The following is a 13,364-nucleotide window of genomic DNA, read 5'->3' on the forward strand; positions in this document are numbered from 1 at the left end:
AATGTTTATAAGTAGCTTATTATTAATGATATGAGCTCATATCAAACTGCAAATAAGTTACATATCATTAATTTTGGATGATAATTCAAATTTATGTTCGTGAAAACAATAACATGCTAATTTAACATATTTTTTGTTAATTAGAAGAGTAGAGAAAAAAGAATAGGTTGCTTCAATTTACGTAAAATTAATATTTTGTTACAAATAACATAGTCATATGTAATTTTATAAGAGTATAAATACTGCGATGATATAATACACTAACAAACAACTTTCATCATGAGAAAAAGATATGTTTACGTTAAAAATAAAGGAAGTACAAGCTTACTAATAGGGAAATAGATATACCACAGGAAGAAGTTCAACTGGTTAAAAAATTAAAAAAAATTCATGTATACATCATGCACAAATGATTTTTCCTAATTATGGTTCTCTAAGAGATTTTTATAAATTAATGCCCAACAATTTTGATACTAACTTATTAAACTTTAATGTTATTTGACTTCAAGAATTTAATAAGGCTAACCAGCTATATCTCAATAATCACAAATGCATTACTTTTCAGTAAATATTTTCACAAAACTAAAAAATTAGCAGAAAATCACTCTTTTTGAGGTCTGATGTAAACAAAATTGTTTATGCATCTTGTAGACAACTTTATTTTGGATTGGACTAAGCCAAAAGAAGTTTTTTTTGTTAAAAAAAAGATTTTAAAATTAAATAATAATTTCATTAAATGAAAATATCAGTAATGAAATTTAAAAAAAACAAACAAAACTGGATTTCTAAGTAAACTGTTCAAAAAGGCACTATAAAAAAACAAATGAAACGTACAAGATTAAATGTAGCTACAATACTAAAACAATTGCACTACAAACTAAAATATGTTCAAGATTTTTTTTACTGTCCTTTTTTCTTATAAATGAATTGTTTTTTCCCAGATATTGGGAAATTTAAAGTGTTGTCTGCAACACTTGTTTGTAAAAGTCAACAATGAGGTGGATTAATTCTTTTGCATTTTTTGAACAAGAAATGCTTTTTGCTCTACAATACACACTTTCATAAATAAGAATTTACCAGATGTTAAAAATCAAAATAGCATGAACATTGTATAAGGTCTGCCTCATGTACTGGCATGGCTGGGGAATTTATGTAATCTGCAATTCATCATATCCAATATTACAAACAATAAAAGTTCTGGTTGAACTATTTTATTTTATCCAAATGTTTTTAGCATAATAATTTGTTTATAATTGTGGGTATCATTGTTATAAGCTGAATATATTATATACTTCAAATAAGATAGTTCTGGTAAAAAAGGGATGCTAACAGATGAATAGGCAGTTTAATCCAATAAGTGGTATTAAAACACACTAGACCTAACTACATACATTACATGCATAGTATGCATCACACCATGATCACATATATAATATACTTTTCACAATCAACATGTTAAATCAAGAAACTCTGAAGGCCAATTAACTGGGCAGTCTCTGTCCAATAGAATACCTTTCTACAGGAAGTTGGGTAGAAGTACTGTATAACTTAAAAAAAAGTGTTATCAGATAAGATCAAGAATCAAGTTAAATGGCTAACGAACCATAAACTTCTTCCCTACAGGCTTAATAAGTGCATAACTAATTTTGTAAAAAATTCAGCTTACAATTTGATGTTATTTTTTTAAAAAAATCTCACCTTATTTCCTGTTATGGACAAAGTGGAGGTTAAATTGACAAATGTGGCCTCAGATCCTCATTTTATAAAAAAATAAAATGCTTATGGTTTAGATCAGGGCTTCTTAAACTGTGGGTCGCGACCCCCAGGGGGGTCGCAAAGATCTGATACTTTTCAATCATTATAAATAAAATTTTAAAATTAGTATAAACACTACGTACAAATATAAATACAAATAAAAATCATACAAAATACTATTGTAGTTTTATTATAACTATTTTTTGAAAAAAGTGGCAATGCAAAACTGTTATGTAGGGCCTATAAATGAAAATATGGAAGTAGCATTTAAAATAATAAATACAACGCGCTCCTCGATTTTCAACTGAACGTTCGACATTAATGTCTGGCCGCCGGCGTCAGTGTTTGCAAGATAACTTAGTGATTATAAGTACCCAGACGCCGCGTCGCCTTACAGCTTACACATACAATACGGAAGCATAATCAAGCTAGGCTAGGCGAATCGGCATATTATTTTTATAAAAGAATAATAAAAAAAATTAAATGAAAGCTTCTTTTTCGGCGTCTTTGTGATACGGTGCCTTTGTGCGCTGCACACTTTGAATACGCCATGCGTCGGGGTTGATCTGATCGTAATTTGTTGTCATTGCACTGGTAAAGATTCGAGTGTAGTTATTTTTCTGTTTGTACTTCAGTTTGGACTCAGCTTTGTCTTCGTAGTGACATGTGTGTATTTACTGTGTAATTTTCAGTTGGTGTTTTTAATTATTACGTTAAAGTTCAACTACATTTTGTTTAATTATTTATTATTATTTAACCATCATGGATAAATGGCTAATTAAAATTCCAACTAATAAGTCTGCCACGCCGTCACAACCAAGTTGCAGTGCTTCAAATCCGACTTCTAGCAAAACAAAAAAAAGAAAATATGACGAATCATATTTGCAGTATGGCTTCACATGCTCTTCTCACAACAATGAAGAACAACCAGTGTGCTTAATTTGCAAAGAAGTTTTGGCTGCAGAAAGCATGAAACCGTCAAAACTGCAACGACATTTGAATACTAAACATGCAACGTTATCAAAAAAGCCAATAGAATATTTTGAGCGTCTTTTGCAAACATCAAATAAAGAAAAGAACACTTTGGAGAAGTATGTTACTTTGAATGATAAATATCTATTGGCATCGTATGAAGTTTCGTATTTGATAGCAAAAACGAAAAAGCCTTTTACTATTGGAGAGCAACTTTTACTACCTGCAGCTATAAGAATGTCTGAAATTGTTCATGGAAAACAGTATGCTGCTGAAATTAGTAAAATTCCATTATCAAATGACACTGTGTCCAAAAGAATTTTAGACATTAGCAGTGATCAATTTCAACAGCTTCTTATGAGGCTTAAAGACAGCTCAAAGTTTGCAATACAACTGGACGAGTCGACAGACATTTCAAAAATGGCACAGTTGTTACTTTTTGTAAGATATATTTATGAGGGAAGCATTCATGAAGATATACTGTTTTGTCGTCCTCTGGAAGGTCATACTCGTGGAAAACATATATATAAAAAAGTAAATGAGTTTTTTGAAAAAGAAGGATTAAATTGGAAAAATTGTGTTGGTGTGTGCACGGACGGTGCTGCAGCAATGACCGGACAAGATCTTGGTTTTACAGCATTTGTTAAAGCTGGAAATGATCATATTACATTTACACATTGTATGATTCACCGAGAGGCACTTGTTGTTAAAAAAATTGCACCAGAATTAAACACTGTGTTTTTTGATGCAGTCAAAATCATTAACTTTATTAAAAGTCGAGCACTTAATAGTCGATTGTTTAAAAATTTGTGCATTGATATGGATTCGGATTATACAAGTTTATTGTTACATGCTGAAGTTAGGTGGCTATCAAAAGGTCGAAGTTTGAAACGATTATTAACTTTAAAAGATGAAGTTCTTATATTTCTAACAGAGCAAAATTCTAATTTGGCCGATTATTTTCAAGATAATTTATGGCTTCTCAAGCTATGCTATTTGGCAGATATTTTTGAAAAAATCAATGATATGAATTTATCAATGCAGGGAGTCTGCGTTAATATGTTTATGTTAAAAAATAAACTTGAGGCCTTTGTTAAAAAAATTCTTATATGGAAGAACAGAGTGGAAAGTGGATCGCTCGAAATGTTTCCATTTACTGACGAGTATATAATTAGTAACAATATTTCAAAAAAAGATACTCCTATAACAAAAATTATAGTTAATCATTTGAAGGATATGGAAGTTTACATGCATAGGTATTTTCCCAATGATATCGATACACAACAATGGATTTGCAATCCATTTTCAATTGAAATGGAAGAAATTAATTTTTTAAACTTAAAAGCACAAGAAGAATTTGCCGAATTAACAAGTAATACTACCTTGCGACTTAGATTTTCTCAAGTGCCTGTGCATGAATTTTGGATAGAAATCAAATCAGAATATCCCCTACTATCGGAAATGGCAATGAACAAATTACTGCCATTTTGTACAACATATTTATGTGAATCAGCCTTTTCCACATTAACTTACATAAAATCAAAATACCGTTCAACTTTAATAAACGTTGAAAATTTATTACGATCTGCACTAACTCAAATTGAGCCTAGATTTAATTATTTGTGTAAAAATAAACAATCACATCCGTCACATTAATATTGTTTGATGTTAATAATATGTTTTTATTAAAAAAATTGTTACAAAAGTTTATTTTTTCTATTGAATATATAGATATAGTTTTATGTTTTCTTATAAAAAAATTGTTACAAAAGTTTATTTTTTTTCTATTGAATAAATATATATATAGTTTTATGTCATTCTATTTATTGTGTTTTATTACGACCGATATCCCGTCAACGTTTCCAATTATATATATGTGAAATGAATGGGTACGTATTCTTTAATCCTTATTTTATTTACATTGTAAAATAGTGCGATATTACATCTACATCTACGGTTAATATATATTTCATTATATGGAGGAGGGGGTCGTTTAAAATTTCCTAAGCTTGAAGGGGGTCGCTATATAAAAAAGTTTAAGAAGCCCTGGTTTAGATAATACTATAATTTTACTAAAATAATTTTTAGATTTAACCTAATATGAAAATAAGTTTCACAGTCATTTAATATTTTGACAAAAATTAATTACATTAATTTAGTATAAGATTAAAAATTGTTTATGTGTTATCAAATTTTCATCTGTTGAAGATATAAAAATTTTATTTTAAGGACAGACAGGAAAATAGAGTACAAACTACTACAAGGGGATGGGTCAAAATTATATCATCAACCATAATCACAAAGGGACTTTAAGGCCCCTTGGGTAGCTGTCACCCACAAATTCTCAGCTTATTGTATTTCATCCAATGGAGACCCAGTATGAATCAGTGCACTGATATTTAATGATTTGGACTGACAAAGTCAAAGTGTGTTTTAATAAATTGCTTTTTCCTCCTAATTAAAGAGACAGCTGAAAACTGACTCATCCTTCCTTATGAATAACCTTACATCCACAGAATTATGTAGTGTATGTACCTAACCTTTTAGCTATTAATCTTTCTTTCTTTTTCCTGTTTAGCCTCCGGTAACTACCGTTTAGATAATACTTCAGAGGATGAATGAGGATGACATGTATGAGTGTGAATGAAGTGTAGTCTTGTACATTCTCAGTTCGACCATACCTGAGATGTGTGGTTAATTGAAACCCAACCATCAAAGAACACCGGTATCCACGATCTAGTATTCAAGTCCGTGTAAAAATAGCTGGCTTTACTAGGACTTGAACACTGGAACTCTCGACTTCCAAATCAGCTGATTTGGGAAGACGCATTCACCACTAGACCAACCCGGTGGGTTAGCTATTAACCTAATGAAGGATTTCCAGACTATGTTTATATGCTCTTTTTTCTTATACTGATTTGACATATAATTGAGGACACTGGACAAACTTTTTTCTATATCTTCTTTATTTAATAGAGGCAGTGTGTATAATACATTATTTGATGACAGAAAGGCTATATTAATTAGCTATTATGTTATCTATTCTAGTCTTTCTTGTGGCTGATATAACCTAAAGCAGCTGAGGCAGAAGTTAATCTTAAGTGAAGGGATCACACGATGTGCTGAATGTTACCTGTTGCTGAGGAGATAGCTTTGCTTCTCATTAGTAATTATGGCAAACCATTTTGTATATCTGTAAGTATAATTATGTCATTATGGGAACAATTTGTGCTTCAACCTTTATTAACTGGCTTAATATTAAACAGACAGTAATGTCATTATTGTATGTTATGCATCTATTACGTTATGTAACAGACTATAAATATGCAATTACTACACTATTTTAACATTTAGTTCATTATAAAAATTTATTCCCTTCTGTTAATTACAGGCCATGTCCAATGACAGCTCCTTTACTCTTTTTTTGACAACAAATTATTCTAATGTAAAAAAAAAAAAGAAAGTCTTATTGTGATTTGAATCAAGAACCTTCTGGATGAAAGCCAGGAGACACTACTCAACCATATACGTTTGCATGTTAGCAGTTGGGCACGTATATCCAGTGTGTGCCTGTGTATAAAGTAGAACATGTTTGGCAGTGATATTAACAAAACTGTTCAAAGCAAAATTTATCTTCACAACAATCTTCATGAAAGCTAATTTTTTAATGATAGTTCAAATCATGGATTACTACAAAAAATTATTTCACATTTTTTGATGAATTCACCAAATATGATTGTGGCATGAAAGAGTTAAATCAACTATACACTTTATAAGGGTTAATAATAATAAGTTCATAACCAATTTTGTAAAAAAAAAAAAAAAAATCAGCATAGAATCTGACCTGTTGTTTAAAAAAAAAAATTCACCTTATTTCTTGGTATGCACCAGAAAATTCAACTTTCCGAACAAAAAACATATTGCTAACATTCAATCATGAATGTCAAAACAATTATGTACTGCTTTATCAAATTATAAAAGAATAACTTTATTTCATAAAAGTGAAGATTCTGCTTGAGGGTTACATAATATATTGTGAAAATAAATATTCTACAACAAACATACTGCAAGTTTCTTACAATTGATTAAGCAAATGAGGCTTAACAACTTCAAAATATTTAAATTAATAAATATATAAACACCTATGCTGAACAAAGCAATAGGCTTATTTTAAAAGCGATCTAACCTCAATCTGCCTTCTTTCTGTAACAAACCAACACACGTTTGATGCATACAGTTGGATTAAATTTTTTAAACTCCGAAAAAACACAGCATATTATCAATGTATGTAGAATAAATAATACTCTAAAAATCAGGTTTGTTGGTTAAATTTTACATATCACTTTAATACTGATAAGCTGTCAATGTTTTTCTTAATTTTAAAGCCACCCAAAATTACAGTAGCAAAAGGTTTTACGGACAGGCTAACCCCACGTTTAGTACAGAATATCAAAGCCATTATATTGATTACAAACTGAGAACGTCTACGATTAAAAAGAAGAAAATTTATCAACTTGTTCGTTAGAATTAAAATTTACGGGAAAATTTCATTAAATTTAACCAAAAAATGTCACTGTTTTCATGTATCAACTACATCTCATAAGACATTGTTGAACTTATTTGAATTAAGCGAATACACTCATCATTAACATCGTTTCATGATTTACTTTATCGGTAAATTTAAAATTACAGACCTTACCAATCATTGCTCTAATTTAACGTTTTGTCCTTCTTCTCTACTCCAACTTCCAATGGGAGAAAAAAAAGCAACTTGGTAAGTGACAGCCAACGAAGAAAAAGTTAAATCCTTATTTTGTAATGAAGCGAGATGGCAGTGAATTCCCATTATCCTTAACACATGTTCAAAAACAACTTGGTTATAGAGTATTTACATAATACGTTCACAATGACGATGAAATTAGCACAAAAAAATTAAAGTGTATTTTAAGTTTAAGTGACTCAAGGAATACCAAGATATACGTCCATATATTTAGTTAAACAAATTGTTTAAGAAATGTAAAAAGATGTTACCGACATCAGATGTTATATTCTTAAGTTAATTAATCTTTCAAGATACGTTACATCAGAAGGAGTTTAATAAGAATGTAAATATATATATATTAATTTATAGAAATGATAATATAAACAATCTCGTTACTGATAGTAGTGGCTGTGAAACGAACTAAACTGCTAAATCTTTCAGCGGATGACTTAAAATGTTGATTTATCAGGCGCGTAAACTAAAACTTAGGCTTCATTACAGATATAAACTTTAACGACTCATTATTGACATAAGATTTTAATATTAAGATTATTATTACTGGTAAACAAGATATTAAAAATGTTTCTTTATTATTTAATAACTGAATAAAACTTTAACAGTTATCCAATTTCTTGTATAAATACTAACAGAAAAGTCATTTAATCACATTCTGATTAAATAACTTTTCTGTTAGTATTAATTTTAATAGCCAATTAATTGCCCTTAAAATAAAAATATATTAACTATTCCATTACCAATAATATATAAATTTTAGATTCATGCATTGATTTTCAGTTATCAGATTCAAAGTCATACCAGATGAGTTTTCAGACTATATTAGAATGCCTCTAGATAAATTACAACAATAAAACATTTCGAATTTGTAAAGGCTTCATCATTATTTATTAATAATAAAGATTTGAAACAATAAGCATCATAAATAAAAAAGCTTGAACCAGTAATACAAAATCCTTCCATACAAAATAAAACACATGAGATGTCTACTTTATCTTAAAGCCTGATTAAATACTTTATGATTAATGAAAATACATGGTAAAAAAATTAGAACATATTTTGTATTTAGTAATTAATTTGTGTCTGTTCATAGAATTACAAATGTATAATCTTTTTACATATAGTAACAATTGGCTAACATCCAATTATAGATAGGTTTACTTTTTTTTGTGATGTAATGAGAAATTAATTTTTTGTATAAAATAATATTTCCACTTACCATCAGGCACTTCTCCATCATCAGGGATTATTTGAAGTTGCTAATTTAATATTTGTGATATAATTTTTTATGTATAATTACAATTAAATTGAAGCTAAAATTGTTATGTTCATAATAGTCGATTGTCAATTAATAAAATCAGTTATATGTTGATAAAACTATAACGTCATGTGTGTAAGATGTTTATGACTATTATCTATCTTACGATTACCTATCTATTGTCTACAACTAGATAATAGTCATAAACATCTTATGGACATGACATTACATTTTTATTAACATATAACTTATTTTATTAATTAACGATCGACTATTATGAACATAACAATTTCAATTTAATTATAATTATACATAAAAAATTACATGAATATTAAATTAACAACTTCAAATAATTCCTGATGATGGAGAAGTGACTCCAAAAGCACTCGGATATTAAAAATTGTTGGTAAGTGGGAATATTATTTTAAACTAAAAATATATTAATACCAATTGTGCTAAATGCTTAGAAAATGAAATTAATTTTGTAGTGTGTGAAAAATGCCAACTCTGATTAGGATTAAAAAATATATATATATATGTATATTTAAATAAATATATTTTATTTTTTTAAATAATTATTAATATTTTATAAATAATAAATAAATATATATATATTTTTTTAATGTTTTGAATAACATAACCATTATGAAAACTGAAAATAGGGTCAATTCAGTTAAAAGTCTATGTATTAACCATTTAGATTTATATTTTAGAAGGGCTAAAAGCCCCATCTTTGCATAATAGTTATCTTGTGTTACTTTTTGTGAATCAAAGTCAGGAAAATAGGTCTTGTTTCATCTACTTCATTTTGTTTCCTGTCTTTCCATCTTTTGTTACTAAATGATGTGTCGTGATATTGTCCAGATATAAGCTAAATTATCTGGATAGTTCTATTACCCGAACTATTTCAAAAGGTTATTTAAAAGGTACACAAATCCAACTGCATCTTTATTTACAAATTGGCTTGCACCATAATGCAGGGTTTGGAGTGTAGCTTTATATGGAAATGAAATTTGGATGATTACCTGAGAAGAAAATATTAGAAGCTTTTGAAATGTGGTGGTATGGGAGAATGTTAAAAATCAGATGGGTGGATAAAGTGACAAATAAAGAGGTGTTGTGGCAAATTGATGAAGAGAGAAGCATTTGGAAAAATATAGTTAAAAGAAGAGGCAGACTTTATAGGCCACATATGAAGGCATCCTGGAATAGTTGCATAAATATTGGAGGGACTTGTAGATGGAAAAATTGTGTTTGTAGGCAACATTTGGAATATATAAAACAAATTGTTAGGGATGTAGGATGTAGGGGGTTTACTGAAATGAAATGACTGGCATTAGATAGGTAATCTTGGAGAGCTGCATCAAACCAGTCAAGTGACTGAAGACAAAATTGATCTATTTAATATCTCTTAACTTTGACAAATAAAATGAAACACTAACTGTTACAGTTCTTTCCTACAAGTGTTCAATGTGAGCACCTTTCATTATGTGGTTCACTCCAACTGATAGGAGAGTTCTCCCCATACTTTGGGAAGTATGTCTGGAGTAATGGAAATGACAGCTGCTTCAATTCTATGCCTCAAATCTAGTAGATAAGTGGCTAGCAGAGGAACATACATAAAATCCCACAGGAAAAAGTCACATGGTGTCAGATCAGGTGATCAGGGCCACTGAAAATAAGCTCTGTTATTGGGTCCATGCCAACCAATCCTGTGGTTGGGGAAAATGTCATTCAACCAATATCATTCAGAGTTATGTCACTGAGGAGGCACACTATCTTGGGCCAAATAAAATTCTCTGGTCCATTTTGCAGTTGAGAAAGAATGGTTATACACATCATATCCAAATATGCAACTCCTACTACACATGCTTCAATGAAAAAGAACAGCCTGTAAACTTGCTGTCAGATATCGCACAGAAAACATTTTACTTTGGGAAGTCCCTTTTGCATTGCAGTTCAAAGGGATTTTCTGAGCTCCCAGGTCCGCACATTATGTATGTTGACTATTATAGTAACATGAAATGTTGAATTATGACTAAGCATGATATGATCAAGAAAGCCATCATTTCAATCTGTAACATTTTGATTGTAAAGTCAGCATGAACATTGTAGTTGGTAGGTTTTAAAGCCTGTAACAGCTGTAAACAGTATGTAAGCGTTTCCTTAAAACATTAAACACTGTTATCACTGACATTGCTAGTTTGTGGTTGGCCTTAATAAGAAATTTTTTTAGAACTATGCTGGAAAGACTCCCTGACATGTTCAACATTTTCTTCAGTAAACTTTGATTTTCCTACACTCTTCCCTTTACATAGACATGTGATCATTTCAAACAGACTATGTGATCGACGAATGTTATTTTCACTTAGAAGATCACAGTTAAACTTTCTACAGAATGTATATTGAACTATAACTACAGATTCACATTTAGCAAAACACAGAAAGCTTTGTGTTTAAGAGTTGCCATTTTTACCAGTAGTGTTGTCAAGTAGAAAGGTAGGAAATCAATCTAGAGTCATGTTCACAACTAAAATTATCCTTCTTGCTCATTGATTCTAGCCTTAAATTAGCACTGTATATCTCATCCAAGAAATATTATAACCAACTAAAATTCTGATATTCTTTTTTGTACACCCAGTAGAATAGGTGTGATTAAGTGATAACATCGTAATATAACTTATTATAACTTAGGTGATAATATAACAACAGTGTTGTTGACTCCTAAATTCTAGCAATAAGTGAGTAATAAAATATTATTTTAGTACCACAATTTTACACTTTTCTAAGTATATACCAAGAATTTATAATGTAGTGAAGAAATCACTGAAATTAATTTGTATACACATTAAACAGATGTAAAGGTGTGAACTCTGCTAAATATAAATATAGATGAAACTCTCACTTTGTCATCAACTTATTGTCCACAATAAGAAAATGTCTGCAGTTTGTAAAGAGACTATACACTATAAAGACTTTGTCCTAAAAAGTATATAACTTACTTACTATAAAGATACTCTAAATATGTAGTGAAAGTTTTTACACAATATATATATATATATATATATATATAGTATAGAAACTAAATAAAATGTTTACTATCTATTTATAACATTGACAATTTGCCAGTTATTCTGAGCTAAATTGAATAAAATGTTGCTGCTATTTTGTGTTGTTAATAGTTTAGAAGGTGGAAAAGTTGATCTGTTTGCACTGGTGTCATTTTTTTACTATTTTCAATAAAAAAGTAATTGTGAAGTTCCATGAAGATCTGAAGGCCTTTACATATTTCAATAGATTTAGAAAGTTATAGGTTAACGTGACAAAATGTGGCCTAATTTTTTATAAAAAATATTTAATTTGAATCATCTTCTGAATACCTGGAAAGAACTGTGTTATAGTTAATTATGCTTCTGGAGGATCTTTTCAGAAATATAATACAATTCTTTGCTCAATGATATGTTAATGACTTCTCTTGAAGCAGTTAGGAATGTCAAGCATTTAACAAGTAATAATAGATTTTATCTGTGTTGTGTTTGTTCATTATCATTCTGTTTCTGCCAAATCAAATATGTATTAAATTTCATATGGTTTAAGTGGTTTACATGAAATTCATTACCCATCAAGTGGTTAAGTCATAAAAGTTTATGACTTTTATTTTTTATGTTTAAAATCTGTATCTTGAGATTAATATTTTTTGTGTTCATTTAGTTTTTTGATGTGAGGTTTCTTTCTTTCAAAAGAGATGTCAAAAGTTTGCAAAGACTTCTTCTCATTCCTTTTCCAGCCTTATTATGAGTGTTGGAGAAATGGGCAAATGAGCAAACAGTGAAATGAGTGAACCTTATTTTCACATCTTGCTTAGAATCAGCTCAATTAGAAATTGCTCTGTCAAATTGTTTTGCTGATAACAGCAAAAAAAAAAAATAAAAAATAAATAAATAAAATAAAATAGCTCTACACATTGTTTACTAAAGTTTGAAGCAATTAAAAGTGAGAATTCTAGTCAGCTTGACCAGAATTCTTTGAAGCCTGAAATAATAGATAGACAATTGACATGAGAGAAGTCAGAAAATATCTTAGGAGTTCTACATCCTCATCTTGGTCTGCTTTGTGGGTTAGAAGATTGGTTGTGTAAGAAAGGTAAGCTGTGCCTGTTTCTAAAAGAAATAAGTTAGTTACTCATCATATTTGATTTCATTGAAAGGGATTACTTGAAGCCTCAGCATAGTACTAATAGTGTTTGGTACGATTTTTCATGATGTTTTAGACTGTTCCAAGAAAGCAGCACATCATACCACCCTCTAAAAACTTGCAACTGTTAACTTTCACTGTTGCAATTTTCAACATCTCTAATGAATTCACTACAAGGGAAGGATGAATGGATTCATAACATTTCAATTGTATGAAGAAAAATTAACAGATTGTACTGATGACATCATCCTATTAGTAAGATTGAAGAACTAGTTGGAATTTAAAAATATGAAGATGATAAATTGAAATCTTGAATTAGAGATTAATTTCTACATTATCAAACTTATGTTAGTTTACTGATGAATATAGGTTTAGTTTAAACAGTTAGTCTTTAAGAGGAATATTTTG

General features: G+C 29.5%; 1 protein-coding gene across 3 annotated transcripts in view; it reads right to left on the reverse strand.

The window, feature by feature from the left end:
* Bet5 (blocked early in transport 5) overlaps positions 1 to 7,674 on the reverse strand; it is a 32,192-nt gene extending 24,518 nt beyond the window's left edge. Inside the window, exon 1 of one of the 3 annotated variants that reach the window (XM_075363775.1) lies at positions 7,422 to 7,667. The gene's annotated coding sequence lies outside the window, so the exon portion shown is untranslated. Of the gene's footprint in view, positions 1 to 7,421 lie in introns of all 3 variants that reach the window. The other 2 variants (XM_075363765.1, XM_075363784.1) reach the window with 2 other exon arrangements.
* Positions 7,675 to 13,364: the final 5,690 nt, after the last annotated feature.

This window comes from Lycorma delicatula, chromosome 1, assembly GCF_047948215.1.
Source record: "Lycorma delicatula isolate Av1 chromosome 1, ASM4794821v1, whole genome shotgun sequence".
NCBI classification, from domain to species: Eukaryota; Metazoa; Arthropoda; class Insecta; order Hemiptera; family Fulgoridae; genus Lycorma; species Lycorma delicatula.